The sequence below is a fragment of the Mirounga leonina genome, unplaced genomic scaffold (genome assembly GCF_011800145.1).
Source record: "Mirounga leonina isolate KUSES-001 unplaced genomic scaffold, KU_Mleo_1.0 Mir_115, whole genome shotgun sequence".
Taxonomy (NCBI): domain Eukaryota; kingdom Metazoa; phylum Chordata; class Mammalia; order Carnivora; family Phocidae; genus Mirounga; species Mirounga leonina.
Window position 1 is genome coordinate 97022053 of NW_023270268.1, and position 21596 is coordinate 97043648.

At 40.5% G+C, this 21596-nt stretch overlaps 1 protein-coding gene across 1 annotated transcript in view; it reads left to right on the forward strand.

Annotated features, from left to right (window-relative positions):
- The first annotated feature begins 2132 nt into the window (after window positions 1-2132).
- USF3 (upstream transcription factor family member 3) overlaps window positions 2133-21596 on the forward strand; it is a 48692-nt gene continuing 29228 nt past the window's right edge. The window contains exon 1 of the mRNA XM_035000152.1: window positions 2133-2365. The gene's annotated coding sequence lies outside the window, so the exon portion shown is untranslated. The remainder of the gene's footprint in view (window positions 2366-21596) is intronic.

A 21596-nucleotide genomic window follows, 5' to 3' on the forward strand; every position in this document is an offset into this window, starting at 1 on the left:
ATGTGTTATTTTTAACAGTGGTCCAAAGAAACTCTTTTTTTTTAAAAAAGATTTTATTTATTTATTTGAGAGAGAGAGAGAATGAGAGAGAGAGAGAGCATGAGAGGGAGGAGGGTCAGAGGGAGAAGCAGACTCCCCGCTGAGCGGGGAGCCCGATGTGGGACTCGATCCCGGGACTCCAGGATCATGACCTGAGCCGAAGGCAGTCGCTTAACCAACTGAGCCACCCAGGCGCCTGGTCCAAAGAAACTCTTAAATTCTGTTTTCTTGAACCATCAAAACTGTTATTTTACTTTAGACTCGATAAACTGTAGTTGTTTAGAAAATCATACACACCCTAGATAGATATTTACTAACCAGAATAGTTTTAAGATTTTATTTATTTATTTGAGAGAGACAGAGGGAGAGCACGAGCGCGGGGCGGGGGGGGGGGGGGGGGGGGGGGGGGAGGGGGTTGTGGTGGTGGAGGGGGTCGGTGTCAGAGGGAGTGGAAGAAGCAGGCTCCGGGCTGAGCAGGGTGCCTGTTGCTGGGCTCCATCCCAGGACCCCGGGATCATGACCTGAGCCAAAGGTAGCCGCTTAACGGACTGAGTCACCCAGGTACCCCAACCAGAATAGTGTCTTAACAAGAATACCTTGTATTCTGATCACAGTGGAAATTATTTCCTACAGCTGGACATATTAATACTATAAAATTTCATAGAGGTGCTATTAGCATTACTATTAGGTTCTGAATTGTAGAGTCTTTCTCATCTGCAAATGATTTGGTTGTGCTAAGTCCATTCAGAGGCTAATTAGAACTATATATGCCGAGATAGATGAAAATTTTAAAGAAAAAAAAGTGTAAAAGTTCCACAGTTTATAAGCAACGTTAACGGCTTTCCGTTTTATTATACTCTTTATGAACTGCTGTACAAACATTAAGATGCAGTTACTGTTTAACTTTACACGTTTTTCTCAATACAAGGTCAGCATCTTCTGTACACAGGCTCAAATAATTCCCATCGTGCCATGCCCTGTGTGCACCTTCTGGAAGTTACCTGGTCTGGCCCATGGACATCTAATATCTGGGACATTTCCAAACCTGGTTGTGGAAGCGCCTGGAAATCTTTCACTACCACTAGGTGGAGGACACCTGTTTCAGGAGGGGGAAGAGTTATGAAATACGAAGCGAAAAGAGGAAAAGGGAGTTATGACCACGTTTCCAGAGCTCCAAACCCATTTGGGAGTTAGGGGACCCTCAGGTCTCCATCCATTACTCGCTTGCTGCTCTACACCTCTCAGATGTAGGTCTCTAGGAACGCAAGCTTGAAGTTCCCAACCCCATCCCCCAATGCCATATACTGTTTTCCCCCAATTGGGAGGCCCCCAGGACATTTCTGAACACGGTCGTCTCCAGTTCAAAGGAATCTGTGCTTTGTTGCAAATGAAGGATGACAGATTACCATATCCTACAAATTCGAGCATCGTCAGGTCGGCAACGATCTTCCAGGGAAAGGGCCGTCGGAGACGTCTGGATTCTCTTCTTCCCCACTTCTTGTGACGGAGGCATTATTCTCCTTCCTACCGTCTAAGCTAAGAGGAGCTCTCTCTCTAATCGTTCCTGCAAGCCTCCCATGCCCTCTTCCTTTTCAGTTTTTCCACTTCCAAACTGTTGAAAGAGGTGACAAGCAGCGCAGAGAACAAGACACAAAGTAGTTTCTAAAAACACCTCCTTTCTAGGTTCTCAAGGCGTCCCCTTTAAGGAACCAGGCCCACCTCTCCCTCAGTCACCTACTGGCTTTTCTCGCTGCCTATCACTCTACCTTTAAGAATATTTCCTGTTCCTTCAACCCAACTTGCACACCTCCGCCCCCCGGCCCTCCTCATTGGGCCGCCCGAGGCCCGTTCACTCTTCGGTTTTCCCTCCATCTCCTCCCGCCCTCTAGCCTAGCGCATCGGCGTCCGGGTTCTGATTGGCTACCAGGGCAGCCTCCCCGGGGCCGGGTTGGTGGGCTGAGTGGCAGGGGCGGGAGCGCGGCGCACTCAGGGTAGGCTGTTCGCGTGCCGAGCGGCGGCCGCGGGAGGGGCGGGGAGGGGCGGGGGGAGGGGGGCTGGGAAAGTTGAGGCCGCGCTGCCGCCGGGTCTCCGGCCTTGAGGGCTCGGGCTCGCAGCGGCGGCGGTGGCCGCAAGAAGAGGCGGCGGGGGCGGGGGGAGAGGAGGGCCTGGGCCCGCGCTCCCCCAGCCCCAGAGGAGCAGGCGGCGGCCGCGGACGGAGAGATTAGCCCGAGCGGTCGGACACCCCTGCCGTACCCGCTTGGGATCATGACCCAGGCGGGGGTCGCCGCCGCCGCTGCCGCCGCGGCCGAGACCGCGCAGCCCGCGGGTGAGTGACTGCGGGAGGGGGCCGCTGACAGCCGGGGCGGGGGGCGGGGGCCGGGGCTGCGGGGGCGGCTCCGGGGGGCGGCTCCGGGCTCTGCTCCACCCACCCCCTCCCGGTCCCGGAGACTAGGGCTGCTCAGAGTGTGTTTCCTTCCTGGGGACCCCTGAGTGCAGAGCCCGGTGGGGTGCGAGCGTGGGCGCTGCGCCTGCCCTTCTTCTCCCCGACCTCCGGCGCCCCGCGCCCCCTGGTGCCAGGGGGGTGGGGGACTCGCGCTGCGGCCCGGCCCCCAGATACGCGCGGGGCGAGAGAGGCTCCACGCTGCCCTGGGTGCATAAAGACCCGGGCATCCAGGTTCACACCGGATGGCCTTTGCCTGACTCCTTCACCTTTTCCTGTCTCCTTCGTCCCCTCTTCTTTCCTTGCTCTCTGATTTTTCCTCGGACCCACTGGGTCAGACTCATGCGACTTGCTTTTTAAGTCTCACCCCTATAGTCAGAGTTAAGTTTGCGTTTTCTTTTTAGAAGCTTTTCTTTTCCTTTTTAAATAGGATCGGTACAAGCGAATGGTCAGCTCTTGAAATACGGCTCCATATTTCTTTTTCATGTTTCACATTTTGATTGTTGGATTTTCCTGTACTCACTGCCCCCTCCCCGCCCCACGGTTCCATTGGGATATGGTCTTTCGAGTTTATCAACTTTATCTGCAAATAAGAAACTGCACAAACCTACCTGTGTGTGCTATGGTCTTCCAACTTATGTTCTCCACACCATTTTTACCATTAAGTAGATGTAGTGACCTAACACCACCAAAAATAAGATAGTTGTGGCTAACTTAATTTCTCATAAAGAAGACAGTTGCTTACCTATAAGCCAAGTATACATTTCCTGAATAGACACTTTGGTGAGTAACATGGACCCTGAAGCATATTTGCTTTTTCTTTAAAAACAAGTGAGCAAACCAACCAGCCTGCTTTTTGAAGGATCAACAGGCTGTCATACTCTCTAAACATCTTGATGATTTTTTTCTCCCACAAACACTGGTTAATGTAGCACAGAGTTATTGTATGGGATACATTTGTTGTTTCCCTTTTATTTGTGAAGTATTCTGACAGTATGTGTTACAAAATAATCAAAGTACTTTGTAATCATTGCACATCTGAAACCAAGAATAGTATATAATGTCTCTGGTACTACAAAAATGAATACTTAATCTCACATTTTGCTGTGGCCTAAGTAATAAGACTCTTGTATATGTAGGTATTACACTCTCTCTATATTTAAAAGAGAAATTTTGTAAAATCCAAACATGGATGCAGCCTAGAACATTCCTTAATGTGGAAACACTTCACTGCAGGGATATAAGGGCAGCATAGGATTGAAATATTTATTTTCTAAGTTAGTTGTCTATAGGACATCATGGAAATAAAATTCTAAGTTTCAGACTGTGCAGTCAATGGACCCGTCATGTGGAGAGAAATTGATGGGTTATTTTCTAATTTTCAGAGCTTAGCATTGTCAACAAGGGAAAAGAAACACTAAGAAAACAGAATGTTTAACTCAGGTTAGAAGATAAGCTTCAACAGGTAATCAGCTGCCAGAGGTATAATTTTTAAAGTTCCCCAGGTGTTTCTATTTAGCAGGCATGGTTGACAACTACTGAGTCTAGGACAGTGTCCAAGCCACTAGGCTTGTGTTCCAGGCTCTGCTAAATCAGGCCTTCATTCGTGTGTCCAGTTTTTACACAGTGCTTCCAAATCCTTGGACCTCCTCACGGTCCCACAACTGTGTAGTTCAGATCTCTGCTTTTGTTAATGACATTGGTCTTTCTCAGCATGTGGACAGACCTCCTTGTGCTCCTCTCCCCACCGATGATAGGTCTAACTCTACTTTTATGAAGGTTTTCCTGATAGCTCTCTCTAACTCTTAGTGATCGGCTCCCTTTGAACTTTTATGCCATATATTGTTTAAAGGAATCCTTTTATACTTATACCGTGTGGTGGTTTAATTTCTTTTGTGTATGTGTTTCATTACCCTCAAGCTTAACAGCAAAGCGTATTTTACTTTTTGGCTCTTTTACAGTGGTTTGCTATGAGTTGGATTGGTTTGCTTTGGAATCCTTCTGACCCTGCTTGCAACCCTAGTTTCAGGTTTGATTCAGTTTCAGATGTTTCTTTTGTAGCTTTCTCACACCTTGACTTGCATTGAATCCACGTATGTATGGATGTCAGTGTCTTCCATATCTTTTCCTGATTTCTTCAGTAGGTTAATTATTTTATCCTCTGTGGCCTCATAACATCTTGTACTTATTTCTGGGTTAAGGCTAATCACATTGCCAAAGGTATGTGTTTATCCACCTTTTCCACCAGACGCTACCTAGAACCTCCATGTTGAGCAACTCCTGTGGTATGTTTCACGTTGTATTCTATTTTTTTTTTTAAGATTTTATTTATTTATTTGACACAGAGAGAGAAAGAGAGTGCACAAACAGGGGGAACGGCAGAGGGAGAGGGAGAAGCAGTCTCCCTGTGGAGCAGGGAGCCCGATATGTGGGACTCATCCCAGGACCCCGGGACCATGACCTGAGCCAAAGGCAGTTGCTTAACCGACTGAGCCACCTAGGCACCCCTCTCTTTTTTTTTTTTGAAGTAGGCTCCACATCCATCACATTGTATTCTTAGATACCATTGCAGCATGGCAAAGCTGCAACCCCCAACATAGAAACTGTGTTCTCTAAATCTTTGTAATTTTATTTATTTATTATTTTTTAAAAGATTTTATTTTTAAGTAATCTCTACACCCAACATGGGGTTTGAACTTACAACCCTGAGATCAAGAGTCGCATGCTCTACCGACTGAGCCAGCCAGGCGCTCCTATCTTTGTGATTTTAGGACCTAACATAGCACTTCTCATTCGTAGGGACTTAATAAATGTTTGTTGAATGAGTAAATGACTGCCGTGTTATATATCATGCAGAGATAGCCCTGTACATCTTTAGCATAGGTTGATTTGACATTGATTGATTTGCTATTAAATATTTTTATGTCTTCTATTATGAATTTGTTAAGGGTTAGTGGAAGTTAAGTAATTATGGTTGTGGCAGACCCCTTAAACTTGTAATCTTACTTCCAGTATGCATGGGGATATATAGCTTGAGTCTTTTACTCTGAGCTCTAAAGGTCGACTCTTGTTATCCATAAAATATTTGTGGAACTCTCACTAAGAGAAAAGCTTTTAACTGTCCAATTGGATAATTTTTCTTTTTCTCATTAAATTTTCCATATGAGTACAATTGTACTACTTCAGAAGGCCAGATCTTTTAATTAGATCGGTAGAGCATGATAAATTGCTCCTATTAATGTGCTAATACTCTGTTTTAAATTCAATTCATCAAGTATTTATTGAGTGCTTACCATGTGCCTAATACTCGTAGGTGCTAAAGAGTACAGAAATAGTAAACATTGGGAACTCAGCTCTTTTTTTTTTTTTTTTTAAGATTTTATTATTTGACAGAGAGAGACACAGTGAGAGAGGAAACACAAGCAGGGGGAGTGGGAGAGGGAGAAGCAGGCTTCCCGTGGAGCAGGGAGCCCGATGCGGGACTCGATCCCAGGACCCTGGGATCATGACCTGAGCCGAAGGCAGACGCTTAACGACTAAGCCACCCAGGGGCCCTGGGAACTCAGCTCTTAAGAAGTTTTTCGACTTATAGGAAGGATTGGGGAACACCATATCAAATAATTAAGGGACTGAACACAGTATTCATTAGGTGCTAATTTAAATATGAGTACCCCAAATCTAAGATGCAGTGGTTAATACTATGGAAAATTAAGAAAGAGCAGATACTGGGATACCTGGGTGGCTCAGTTGGTTAAGTATCTGCCTTTGGCTCAGGTCATGATCCCAGGGTCCTGAGATCGAGTCCCGCATTGAGCTCCTTGCTCATTGGGGAGCCTGCTTCTCCCTTTACCTGCCACTCTCCCTGACAAATAAATAAAATCTTAAAAAAAAAGGAAGACCAGATATTCTTTCAATAGACATTTATTACTCCCATATACTGAGTACTAATTGTTGAGGATACAAACATAAAAGATGTGGTTTCTACCATTTAGAAGCCTTACAGGCTAGTGGGAAAAACCAGTAAGCATGTAGAGTATATTTCATATTAAGACATTGTGGAGTATTCCGTCAGGATGTTTGGGCCTAACCTCTAGGAATCAGAGAAAGTTTCAAAGAGGATAATTAGAAGTTTTCAGTTGGAAGGTTGATATGAACTAACAGGTACAAGGCATGGAAATGAGAGGGAGCATTTCTTGATTAAGGAGCTGCAAGTAGATTGATATCAGTAGAAAGTGGCATGTTCAAGAGTATGGACTTTGGAGTCAGACAGACTTTTATTCCTGATTGCTTTGAGCCCTTACAGGTCTTGCCTGTGTAGGGTAGCAATAGCTTACTGGTAACTTCGCTGCTAGTGGTAGTACAAAGAGGTACCCCAGGATTCTTCCAGTTTCCATCTATGCTCCTGTACTTTCCCTTTTAAAGATTTTATTTATTTATTTGACAGAGAGAGGGAACACAAGCAGGGGGAGTGGGAGAGGGAGAAGTAGGCTTCCCGCTGAGCAGGGAGCCCAACGCGGAACTCGATCCCAGGACCCTGGGATCATGACCTGAGCCGAAGGCAGACGTTTAACTGACTGAGCCACTCAGGTGCCCCTAAATAAATAAAATCTTTAAAAAAAGGGTTAATAGTATTTGAAAAAGCAGAGCAAAGTGGAAAGGTCATTTCGGTGGGCAAGTAGCATAGATTTAGCAAAAAATGAATAGCTGATAAGGAGCACAGGGAAGAACCTGTCTGGATTGGAGAGGAGAGAAGGTAGATGGCATGATTAGCTTGATAGCCTTGCTCCTGTGTGTGTTGTATTAATAAGTGGATGAGTGAGACTGGCCCGTGAAGAAGGTGGTGTTAGGTAGAGTCATGAAAGCTAGGACCCAAGAGTGGATTCAATCCAGTGGATAGTGGAAAAAGTACTGTAGATTCTAGAGCAGGGGAGGCACATGCTGAGTACTGTGACTTGAAAAGATTACTGAGACATTAGAATATGAAACCATTGAAGAATAGGGGAAAGACTGGGAGATAAAAAGACTATTAAGAGCCAGACATGTGTAAAACAGGAGGTGGTAGGAATAAACAGGATAAACAGGATAAGATGAACGTTGTGAAAAGAATTGATAGGATTTGGTGAGAAAATTTTCAGATTACTTTTGGGTTTAGAGCCAGGTTAAAGTTTTTGGTGTCATTGATAAAATGGAGAAATTAGAAGAAAGTCTCTTAAGAGGCAGGGCAATTCAGCATGTTGCAAAGACTTGTTAATTGGTTTTGAAATGAAACGTTCTGAAGAGAAGTTGCCCAACCAGAGGTTTGGATCAGGATCTGTGTTTAAAGTTGGCTTTATTATAAATAGGTAATGCCTTTTACACAGAAACAGTTTGAAACTTTGTAGAGAGAAAGTAAATAGAAAAGCAAACAGCACTGAGCCTTGCAAGTCGAAGTGAGAGACAAGGATTCATGTGAGAGCAAGATGATGCATAACTGGGGACGAGGAAGACAATTTAGGAGAGAAAATGTGGAGAAAAAGGAGACAGTAGCAGCCTCCAATCCTGCAGAGAGGAGAGGGAAGGCAGAGAAAGACCTCTTATGTGGGGAACAATAGTCTTGACCTCTAAGAAAGCAATTTTGGTTGGTGGGAACAATCAGGAGACTCTGCCATGGGTTAGGAGGGATTGGCCAATGAAGGAAAGATGAGAAGTTTCAGAGGAGTAGTAGGCGAGAAATGGAATGATAGAAAAGGCAGTGAATTCTTATTTAATAAACTCCATATTTTGGAAGCAAAAGAGAAATGGTTAAGGAGGAAATAAAGTGCTACAGAGAAAGGAATCAAATACAGAGTCCCTCTCCATAGATGGAAGAGTTAGCTTTAGGATGTTCTTGTGGGCTGAAAGGACAGATGCATGGGTAGAGGTCTGTTATGGTATATGTAGGATACAGTTAAGGAACTGGTACCAGGTGACCTCCATCCTCCCAGTGAATTAGGGGGAAAATGGAAAAAAGGCAACTATTGTGTATTGAGCACTTGGTATGTATCAGACACTTTGCTTGATCCATTAAATGGATTATCATGTAAACTCATAACAGTCCTCCCAGAGGGTGGTAATAGTTTCTCAGTCTTAAATGTGAGGATGCCAAGACTTGAAGAAATACTTATTTTATTTATTTATTTTATGGAGGAACTTTAAAAAAAAAAGTATTTATTTTTTTAAGATTTTATTTATTCATTTGAGACACAGAGATACAGAGAGAGAGAGAGAAAGCATGAGCAGGGAGAGAGGCAGAGGGAGAGGGAGAAGCAGGCTCCTTGCTGAGCCAGGAGCCCGATGTGGAGCTCGATCCCAGGACCCTGGGATCATGACCTGAGCCAAAGGCAGACGCTTAACCATCTGAGCCACCCAGGCGCCCCCAAAATTTATTTTTTTTAAACTAATCTCTATACCCACCGTGGGTCTTGAACCTACAACTCTGAGATCAAGAGTTGCACACTCCATGGAATGAGCCATCCAGGCACCCCAAGGAATACTTACTTTAAAACCAAATAGCTAGTGAATGCCAGCTTTAAGATTTGATTCTAGGGGGGCGCCTGAGTGTCTCAGTCGTTAAGTGTCTTCCTTCGGCTCAGGTCATGATCCCACGGTCCTGGGATCAAGCCCCACATCAGGCTCCCTGCTCCGCGGGAAGTCTGCTTCTCCCTCTCCCACTCCCCCCTGCTTGTGTTCCCTCTCTTGCTCTCTCTCTCTGTCTAAACAAATAAATAAAATCTTAAAAAAAAAAAGATTTGATTCTAGGTCTGCTATCAAGGGCTATTCCCATTCACCTATACCATCCATTCATTAATTTGAGGTAGCGGGTATATGAGGTATTAGTGATTATGGTGGTTATGCCTCAGAATTACTTTTGGGGTCTTAAAAAATTCCTGCACCCTACCCCAGTTATTCACTCCTTCACCAGCATACTTATTGATTAACTACTATATTAAGGTTCTCCAGAGAAACAGAACCAATAGGATATATATCACAAGATGAGCCCAGAGCATGAAATAGTGCCAAAAAGTAAGGAAGCACTAAAAAAAATGGGGGTGGGAGAGAGGTGGGATCATGTGAAAAGGACATAGGAGCCAGCCCAAAAGAGGGCCCAATGGCCAAAGCTTGAACAATTTCAACAATGAAATAACTGTAGCATTCTATTTTGACCCGAAGGATAAAATAAATATTTCCTTGAGTCCATACTGATATAAATAAATGATTGAATAAATAAATTGGGGGAGAAGAGACAAATCTCCTTTGCAGAATAATTGTAAAAAATATATATAGATACTTCCTTCTCTAAGAGATATAGATGGAGATTAATTCCCCTCTCGTTGAGTGGGCTAGACTTAGTACCTACTTCCAAAGAATAGAGTATGGAAAGGGAAAATTAGTAATACAGCCGTAATTACTTGTGTCATGTTAACAGGAAATTTCAGGAGGAAAGCTGGTGTGAGAGACTACATCTTGTATAACTTAAATCTTTTAGTATGATCTGACTCATTTAATATAGGGACGTTTTATTTGTATAATGAGAAAATCTAGGGGTGCCTGGGTGGCACGGTCAGTTGAGCAACGACTCTTGGTTTTTGCTCAGGTCATGATCTCAGGTTCATGAGATCGAGCCCTGTGTCAGGCTCCTTGCTCAGCACAAAGTCTGCTCAGGACTCTCTTTCTCCCTCTGCCCCTCCCTGCCTCTAAAATAAATAATCTTTTTTTTTTTTTTTTTTTTTTTTTTTTTTTTTTTTTTTTTTTTTTTTAAGATTTTATTTATTTATTTGAGAGAGAGAGAATGAGAGACAGAGAGCACGAGAGGAAAGAGGGCAGAGGGAGAAGCAGACCCCACGCTGAGCAGGGAGCCCGATGTGGGACTCGATCCTGGGACTCCAGGATCATGACCTGAGCCGAAGGCAGTCGCTTAACCAACTGAGCCACCCAGGCGCCCTAAAATAAATAATCTTTAAAAAATCTAGGTAAGTTACAAAAAGAATTAAAAATAGGAAACTAAGGACACATCCTTATTACTGTCCAAAAGCTGGGAAGAAGGGTGTTGTCTAAAGATCAAAAGATGGAGGAATTTATGAAAAATGCAAAGCATATGGGATCAGGTTGATGGCAAAACCATACAGTGTGGGGAAATCTGCAATCCAATATAGACTTAAAGGTGAAACAGTAGGAAAGTGAGTTTTCCCACTGCAATTCTGGAAAATCCCAAAGCTCAGAGACTTTGAAAAGGAGGAGTGGGTAGAGGTTGGATGTCTTAGTCCGTTCAGGCTGCTATAACAAAATATCATAGACTTGTAAACAACAGATACTTATTTCTCACAGTTCTGGAGGCTGGACATCCAAATCATGGTGCCAGCATGGTTGGATTCTGGTGAAGGCCTTCTTCCAGGTTGCAGACTACCTACTTCATGCTGTACCCCTCACGGGGTGGAAGGGGCAAGCAAGCTCTTTGGGCCCTCTTTCATAAGGGCACTAATCCCATTCACGAGGACTTTGCCCTCATGATCTAAACATTTCCCAAAGGCCCTACCTCCTAATACCTTGGGGGTTAGGATTTCAGCATATGAATTTTGGGGGAACACAAACATTTAGACCACAGCAGTGGTCAAAGGTAATTAATTAGCAGACTTCAGAACAACCGTAGCGGGACCAATTCGGATACCTAATTACAGTGTTAACTTGCAGAGCTAAGCTATTAGAACATATTTATATAAATTGAGGGTGTTTCCAATCATGGGCTTTAGGGTCAGGGAGAGAATCAGGGTTATACTTTAGAGAACTTCTGGTTGTCACTGTGAATGTGGAGCTCCTTCCTTCGGAAGGCACCCATCTAGTCGTTCAACTTCTCCATCAGTGTGTGATACTTTTGACAGCCAGAACTCTTATAATCAGCATGCACATTCATGGCAGGGAGAAGAATGATTTTTACATGTATTAAAGTATTAGTTCTTAGTGGTGGATGCACATTAAAATCAAGTAGGAGCTTTCTTTAAAAAGATGATTTCTCTAATGCATCCAGAATTAAGAATCATTGTGTTAGGGAAACCAACTTTATCTGCCAATTCAGTTAATTGATCCTCACTAAATATTTAAGGTAAAACCAATAGGATGAAAGAGTGAACAAAAGAAGCTGAACAAAAAGAGTTGATCTTTGAGAAAACGAATTGTAATGGACAAAAGATAGCATTTTTGTCCAAAGAAATCCTAAAATATTTGAGAGCATGTAATTTCCATAAAATAGCAATGGGTGCTATGAAAAAGAAATGAGAATAAGAAAGTTTTTGGAAATTTGGAAACATGTTTTCTGAAATAAAAACTTCAATAGCAGGCCGAATAGCAGCATGGTTTTACTAGATGACTAAATTAATGAACTAGATAATTAAACCAAGGAGTTCTTAAATAAGGTACACAAGGACAAAGAAGAGAATTATGAACTGTTGAACATGCAAAATAGATCTAGGAGGAGAACCACTCTAAAGCTAAAATTCTACATGGTTGCAGTAAGTGCTTGGCATGGGAGATGGTCGGTGGGCAGTTGGTGGGTAACATATAGAGCTGTTAAAACTTTTGTGGTGGGAGGGGAGGAGACCATAGATACTGTTTTTAATAGGAGGAAAATAGATTTAAATTTTAATATTAAGATACTTTAGGTTATTGATAAGCAATTCCTTTTCTCTCAGTTTTGTCCTCTCAGCTTTGCTTTTCTTTGTGTACACTTTCATCTCCGAACTGGCTTCTTTCTTTCGCAAGATGTCTGTATTTGAAATTATATGCTTTCTCTTAAAGAGAAATTTTCCAAAAAATTGGAAAGGGAAAGAGCATAGCTACCCACACCATCAAAGAAAAGTCCTGAGGTTTGTTATGTTTGGACCAGTCTGAGACTAGTCACTCTGCCCAGCAAAAAGTCACTTGCCAAGACATGCCAGTGACTACCAGTGAAGCACAAGGGCTGAGTTAGAGGTACATACCTAAGTGAAAATTGGGGAATTTCATGAAGTAGAGAGGAGAAAAGAGCAAGTGTGCACTATAGTATGTTTCTTAAAATTGTTAGGGAAATTCATAAATCAAACAGATAAAAAAGGAAAACAGGTATTGAGGAAAATAAAAAATCAGGCAAGGAAAAGTATAAAAGGGGGGTGGGAGGAGAGAGAGAACAGAATATGAGCATATGGGACAATATTTACAATAAATATGACTGGAATAAATTCTCTCTTTTTTTCTTCTTTTTTTAAAAAAGGCTCTTAGATTGTGTAGAACCAAATTTGGTTACTTCAGGCAAATATAAAACAAAATAATGCAGACAGTTTAAAAATAAAATACACATAGGCATACCCTGGGCAAATGTTGAGTAGAAGAAAATACACAGTAATTTGTTATCAAAGTTTATTTCAAAGAGCAAACATTAACTTTTAAAAATATTTACTATGACTTTATGCCTAAGGAGCTAATAATACACACTCTTCTCAAATACTCATATAACACTTAACAAAAATATATCATGTAAGAGGGCTACAAGGAAAACCTCAAATTCTTTTTTTTTTTAAGTTTATTTATTTAAGTAATCTCTACACCCAGTGTGGGGCTCAAACTCACGACCTGGAGATCAAGAGGCACAAGCTTCACCACCTGACCAGCCAGGTACCCCTAAAAATTAGATACTATTTGTTGCCAATCATAATACAAGGAAATAGTTCACATATATAAATTAACAAAAGGGGAGCCAAAAAAGAAAGAAAACTACTTGGAAAACTTTTTATCTCAACTCAGGTTGGAGAGGATGTAAGAGTTGAAATTACAAGGAAGCAAAAGTCAAGATAATAAAAAGCAAATCACAGAAAAAGAAATATAAATGATTCATAGTATGTGAAAGGGTATTCAGCCTCACTAGTCATCAAGGAGATGCAAGTTAAGCAATAGATACTGATTGCAGTCCTTTTGTCAGGATTGTTTTTAGTAGCAAAAATAAGAGAGGAAGAGGGAAAAAATGAGTATTGGTCAATGGGGAACAGCTAAATAAATTATGGCTTTGTGCTGCATAACACTATGTAATATTAGAAAGAATAAGGGAAATTGATTTGTACTTACCTAGAAAGATGTCTATATTTCTTAGTAAAAATAAAGCGTGTTTCAGAGTGACATGTAGCGTGATTCCATTTTTATAAAAAGTTTATGTGCATGTGATAATATGATAATACATATATATAGATGATCTGAAGGATGAAGAAAATTGATAATCAGATTGATTCCCAACTGGGAGAGAGTAAAATGGAATAGGTAGTAGTGGGGACTTTAATTTTTCTCTCCACAAAAAAGGGAGTTAGGGGTAATATTTACTTTTTTTTTCCCAGTATAATATTTTAAAAAATAATTTAGAATTTAGCTGAAGCTACATACTATTTAGAAATTAATGACTATTGAAAATATTGTATATTAAAATCTATGGGCTATTGATAAAATTGTACCTTGAGCAAATATTATAGTCTTAAATACATATATTAGAAAGACTGAAAAGTTAATTCATACTGTAGAAGAGAAAATGCATACATGTGGCAAAAGGTTAAAATTCTATATGAGGGTATACAGTAAGTCTTTCTTATGCCCTTTCCCTCATTCCACTCTTCAGAGGTGATCCTTCCAGAGAAATTCTGTGCAGTTGTTAACATATACATATATATTCTTCTCCCCATCCCAAAGGATAGGTATTATGTATAAGTTTTTAAATTAAGAAATATATACATACATATGTATATGTGTGTGTGTATATACACTATATGTATATTTATATATATTATATATAAAATGTAGTTTGCTAGGACTGCCATAAAATACCACAGACTGGGTGGCTTAAACAAGAAATATTTATTTTCTTATAGCTCTGGAGGCTAGAAGTCCAAGATCAAGGTGTCAGCAGGTTTGGTTTCTTCTGAGGCCTCTCATCTTGGCTTGTAGATGGTTGCCTTCTTGCAGTATCCTCACTTGGTAGTTCCCATGTCCCATGTCTGTGGTCTGTGTTTTGGTCTCCTTTTCTTTTTTTTTTTTTAAGATTTTATTTATTTGAGAGAGAGTGTGAGTGAGAGAGTACGAATAGAGGCAGAGGGAGAGGGAGAAGCAGACTTCCCACTGAGCAGGGAGCCTGACGTGGGGCTCGATCCTCATGACCTGGGCCGAAGGCAGACGCTTAATGACTGAGCCACCCAGGTACCCCTTAATTTCCTTTTCTTGACACCAGTCATACTAGATTAGGGCCCACCCTAATGATCCATTTTAACTTTATTACCGCTTTAAATACCCTATCTCCAAATAAAGTTACATTCCAGAGACTGGGGTTTAGGACTTAAACATATGAATTTGGGGGAGACACAATACAGCCCATTTTTAATTTTATATATATATATATATATATACACACACACATACATACACACACACACATATATATACACACATACGTATATATTATACCTATATACATACATTTATATTATACATATATGTATACACATATACATATATTTAGATTGAATATTTAGATATTATGATTCAGTCTATTTTAGTCTGAACCATCTGAAATTGTAGTTTCTAATGTCAGAAAAGGTCAAATATGGGCAATTTTCAGATGATTCAAAATAATACTGTGACATTTAATCATTCATTTTTTTCAAGATTTATTATCATTATTATTATTTTTAAAAATTTTATTTATTTATTTGAGAGAGAGAGAGAAAGTACGAGAAGCGCGAAGAGGCAGAAGGAGAGGGAGAAGCAGACTCCCTGCTGAGCAGGGAGCCCAATGCGGGTTCGATCTCAGAACCCTGGGATCATGACCCGAGCCAAAGGCAGACGTTTAACCGACTGAGCCACCCAGGCGCCCCAATTTATTATTATTTTTTAAAAGATTTTATGTATTTATTTGAGAGAAAGAGCTTGTGGTGGGGGAGGGGCAAGAGGAAGAGAAATCTCAAGCAGACTCTTTGCTGAGCACAGAGCCCCAGCGCAGGGCTCAGCCACATGACCCTGAGATCATGACCTGAGCTGAAACCAAGAGTTGGACGCTCAATCAGCCGAGCCACCCAGGCATCCCTATTTATTTATTTTGGCGGGGAAGGGGCAGAGGGAGAGAGAGACTGTGAGTCCCAAACAGACTCCCCGCTGAGCATGGAGTCCAACACAGGGCTTGATCTCAAAACCCTGACATTACAATCTGAGCCGAAACCAAGAGTCAGCCTCCTAACCGACTATGTCACCTAAGTGCCCCAATCATTCTCCTTAAAAAAAAAAAAAATCATGTTTTTGATGAGCCTTTGGAGTGTTTCCTTGTCCTTTGCTACTTGAAACAATTTTGTAAAGAATATCCTTGAATAAATGTCCTTTTGCACATACATGAATATGACTTGTATGGTAAATTTCTAGTTGTTGTTCATCAGAGGGGTGCCAGACAGGGGTCCACAGTATGTTATGAGGAGCTGGTCTGGGTACTCTGCCACAGGCCTTCCATCAGGGGCAGGGCTACCTCAGAAGGAAGAGACTGGAGCCTTTTTTTTTTTTTTTCTTTATTTGAGAGAGAATGAGAGAGAGAGAGAGCATGAGAGGGGGGGGAAGGTCAGAGGGAGAAGCAGACTCCCTGCCGAGCAGGGAGCCCGATGCGGGACTCAATCCCGGGACTCCAGAATCATGACCTGAGCTGAAGGCAGTCGCTTAACCAACTGAGCCACCCAGGCACCCAAGGAGAGACTGGAGCCTTAAGGACAGAGGCAGAAGTTGGCGGTGGGGGAGAGAATGTAAGAGACAGTAGGGAGAGAGGCATTACCTGCATCAAAAGAACCATACTGATATATTCTCAGTGACTGTGACTAAAAATGACTAGAGGATTTTTATTATAAAACTGTGATCAGGAAAGTCATGGGATCCACCCTAAATTTTATCCAAGGAGCAGGATCACCCCACAGAGATTTGAACTGGCAATGGAAGATATTTTATAGTATTTGCATTTTATGTGTCCTGTCCTTTAAGTGTAACAGTTACTAATATGTACATAAGTAATTGCTTGGGCTTATATAGGGAAAAACGTCTGGAATTGATATCACCAGACTGTTAAAAGCAGAGGGGCATTGATACTTCATATACATCTGTGCTGTTTAAAATTTTTACAGAGAGCAAGGATTCCTTTTGCAATCGAAATTTTTAAAGATTTATTTATTTATTTAGAAGTGGGGGAGGGACTGAGGGAGAGTGAGAGAAAGAATCTCAAGCAGACTTCCCCGCTGAGTGTGGAGATTGACATGGGGCTCTATCCCACAACCCCGAGATCATGACCTGACCCAGAATCAAGAGTTGGATGCTCCACTGACTGAGCCACCCAGGCGCCCTGAATTTTTAAAAATTTAATGCATGGAATTGTTATAATTTTTTAGCTAGGAGTGTTTGTAGTTTGTATGGACAAGAGCAAGAAAAGGGTCTGACAAATTCCAAACTGTTTACAGTGGGTATTCCTGGAAAGCATGATTGTAGAGCTGAGTAACTTTTTCATTTAACTTTATATATTTCTGTACTCTTTGAAAATAATTTTTATATAGATTGGTTACTTGTATAGTTTGTAAATAAACATTTAAAACCTTTGGCTTATTTCTTGTTCTTGAGGTACAGTTTGACTCAACTTCACAGTGAAAGCTCCGTGGCAGGACTTCATTAATTTCCTTTTCTTATATATATTGTAGTATCTCCGGGTTGGCATTTAGGAACCACCCTGACTGATAGCACCAAGCATGTTGGTGATGTGATTGACAGGAAGAAGTCAACAGATGTTAAAGGATGTAAGATTTCCGTAATGGCAAAAGAAGTTAGGACTTCTGATAGCAGTAACATAAAGCAGAAGACAACATAGCACGTTCATAAATAAGTCCCCAACTGCCCACCAAGATGGAAAGCAGCTGCTGAAACCAAACACATAGAGGAAGGATTCTTGGGGCTATGAAAAGCACCCCGGTGCTATCCCTGAACTATATAATACAGATGTGCCAGATTTCATGATTTAATGAGTCGGACCAGGTAGACCAGGTAATAGGACATTCCAGGTAGAGGATTGTTAACCTAAAATATGCTAAAGATGATAAATGCAAAAATATATAGCAAAATACAGAGAGCAAAGATGCCTAAAGCATTAAATAAGATGATAGAAATTAGAGCATATGCATCCATGATGTCAAACATAAAAGCGATAATCATGATTTTGTATATTTAATGACAGAGAAATGCTCACCTTAAGTAAAATGCAGAATACAAAATTACTTATGGTCTAACATTTGTAAAAAATCAGGTGAATGCAGAAAAAAAATCCTAAGAAATCTGTAAGAATGTCAACAGTGATTCTTGTGGATTCTGGTCAAGTGATGTGATTGAGAGTAGTTTCATTTTTTTCTTTATGTCTGGCTTTGTTTTCTAGGTATATATTATTTATATTATAAGGAAAAACTGTTAAGAACTGTTAAAGAGTTATGGAGTATAAAATTGCATTTATTGTAATTATACTAGGGATATAAATGGCTATGACCCAGACCAGGGATTTAAGCTTAGTTATCATTTCCGTGGATCACACTCTATGTAGTTCAGTGGGTTAAGTCATTTTGATTGGAGACAGTTAAGGATTTACTGGAGATCTCAGATAAAGAAATAGAACACATTTAAAAACTGCCTATATAGCCATTCCATAAAACATTTTAAATAATTGTAAAATATTTAGGAATACGTCAAGTAGCAGCAAAATGGAATTAAAGTATAGGGTTGAAAAGATTTTCCACAAACCATGGGCAAATTATGTTTAAGCAGGGTGCCATAAAATGTTTTCAACTAAAACATTTTATTTTTATTTATTTTTAAAAAGATTTTATTTATTTATTTATTAGAGAGAGAGAGACACACACACAGAGTGTGCACGAGCAGGGGGAATGGTAGGTAGAGGGAGAGGGAGAAGCAGGCTTCCCGCGGAGCAGAGAGCCCAATGATGCGGGGCTCGATCCCAGGACACTGGGATCATGACCCGAGCCGAAGGCACACGCTTAACCGACTGAGCCACCCAGGCATCCCTCAACTAAGACATTTTAATTCTAATTTGAAAATTTGATGGACAAGTTAGGTTTTTCTCTTCATTGTATCTAAAGACACAATTAAATTAATCTTTACCACTAATTTGCTTCTTGGTGGAAAGAAAATGCAATTTGCCCCTGAACAGTTAGATCTAGTTTTTTAAAAAAATAAATGCTAGTACTTATTTTTGGTAGCTTCACATTTTCTCTGTATTAGGAAAATTGGGGATGATTAGTAACCAAAAAGAATTTTATGCTGAAAACAAACAGATATATAAACTGATGAAAAAGATGAATGGGTAGAGAATTTCAAATTACCCAAAGAGACTTCCATCAAAAGTTTTCTTTTTTTTAAACTTTTTATTTATTTATTTATTTATTTATTTATTTATTTATTTATTTATTTATTCATTCATTCATTCATTCATTTATTTATTTATTTATTTATTTTTTAAAGATTTTATTTATTTAGTTGATGAGAGAGACACAGCGAGAGAGGGAACACAAGCCGGGGGGAGTGGGAGAGGAGAAGCAGGCTTCCCACTGAGCAGGGAGCCCCATGCAGGGCTTGATCCCAGAACCCTGGGATCATTACCTGAGCCGAAGGCAGACGCTTAACGACAGAGCCACCCAGACACCCCTCTTTTTTTTTTTTAAACAGGGTGATTGAGATACAATTCATATACCTTAAAGTTTAAAGTGAAATTCAGTGGTTTTTATATATTTGCAGAGTTGTGCAACCATCACCATAATCTAATTTTAGAACATATCATCTCCGAAAGAAGAAACACTTCCCCCTACTGCCCATTAGCAGACATTCCTCATCTTCCTCAGCCCCTGGCAACCACTAATTTACTTTCAGTCTCTCTAAATTTTCATGTTCCAGAATTTAAAGATGGGAATCGTACAACATGCAGTCCTCTGTGATTGGCATCTTTCACATTGCATAATGTTTTCAGAGTTCATCCATACTGTATCAGTACTTCATACCTTTTTGTTGCTGAGTTATATTCTGTTGTGTGAATATACTACAGTTTATTTATCCCTTCATCAGTTGATATACATTTGGGTTGTTTCCTTTTTTGGATATCACGAATATTTCTGCTATGAACATTCACATATAAGTTTTTGTGTGTGAACCGTTGTTTTCAGTTATCTTGGGTATATCTAGGAGTAGAAATGCTTGGTCATGTGGTAACTCTATGTGTAACATTTTGAGCAACTGCCAAATTGTTCCATTGTGGTGGTACCATTTTTTAATCCCACCAGCTATATATGAGAGCTCCAATTTCTCCACATCCTCACCAACACTTGTTATTGACTGTCTTTTTTATTTTAGCCATCCTAGCAGATATGAGGTCATATCTCACATGGTTTGTTTATTTATTTATTTAAAATATTTTATTTATTTGACAGAGAGCGAGCGAGCGAGAGTACAAGCAGGGGGAGTGGCAGAGGAAAAGGGAGAAGCAGCCTCCCTGCAGAGCAGGGAGCCCGATGTGGGACTCGATCCCAGGACCCTGGGATCAGGGCCTGAGCCGAAGGCAGACGCTTAACCAACTGAGCCACCCAGGCACCCCATTTTTTCACTTTCTTGATGGTGTCCTCTGAGCACAAACATTTTTAATTTTGAAATAGAATATATTTTTCTTTTGTCACTTGTGCTTTTGGTTTCATATCTAAGAGTTTTAAAGTGTTAGCTATTATGTTGAGCTATGATACAATTCTTTCTGAGTTAATTTCTGTATGTGTTATGAGATAGGGGTCAACTTCATTCTCCTGCATATGAATATCCCATTGCCCCACCATCATTTGAAAGCCTATTCTTTCCCCCACTGAATGGTTTTGGCATCCTTGTTGAAAACCAGTTGGCCACAAATGTAAGGGTTTATTTCTGGGCTCTTAGTTTAATTCCATCGATCTGTGTGTCTTTCTTTATGCCAGTACCACACTATCTTGGTTACTGTAGCTTTGTGGTAATTTTTAAAATTGTGAGCCCGCCTTTTTCTTTTCAGTCTTTCTAAACAGTGCCTGACAGTAGAATTCTACTTCAAACATTTAACACCTGTCTAAAGCAGATTATTTGAATATTTTGTTTTATGAGAAAACTATAAATCAAGTTGCTTTTTATTTGCATAGGGCTTCTGATTGATGTTTTTATTTTCTCTTGAGCAGGGACCTTATGAGAAAATAAGTTTTCTGGGCTAGATATTACCACCTACATATGTCCAGGACAATAAGATATAAATTGAAACAGAAGGAATATAATAGTTGAAGATGTGGTTTTGCTAAAATGTACTATATAGTGTTCTTTCTTTCTTTTTTTTTTGGTTTGTTTTGCTGCAAGGGATGGGGGACATAGAGAAGCACTATGAAAATAGTTAAGGACTTGGGCTCTGGCGTCAGATAGTATTAAGTTAGAATCTTGCCTCACCACTTATTAACTGTGTGACTGTGGACAAATTACTAATTATTTTAATGCCACTTACTTTATGAATTAGTGAATATTAAATGTGGCTATGTGTATAAAATAGTTATATAATATATACAAATAGTTATATAATTACTTGTCTCAAAATAATTTTTAAAAATGGAGTCCCTGGATCGAGTCCCGCATAGGGCTCCCTGCTCGACGGGGAGTCTTCTTCTCCCTCTGACCCTCCCCGCTCTCATGTGCTCTCTCTCTCTCATATAAATAAATAAAAATCTTAAAAAAAAAAGTGTTTGCCAACAGAGCATTGATTAAATCTGGAGATGTCATTTTATATTTGTAGCATACTTTTTTGCTTTCCCCTTCATTTTTTATTTATATTTTTTATTAAGATGTAATTCATATGTCACAAAACTCACCCTTCTAAAGTGTATAAATTCAGTGCTTTTAAGCTTATTTACAAAGTTGTGTGATCATCTCCACAGTCTAATTCAAGAACATCATCCCCCAAAGAAACTCATATCCATTAGCCATCACACTTCATTCCCTTTCCCCACTCCTGGCAACCACTAATCTACTTTCTGTC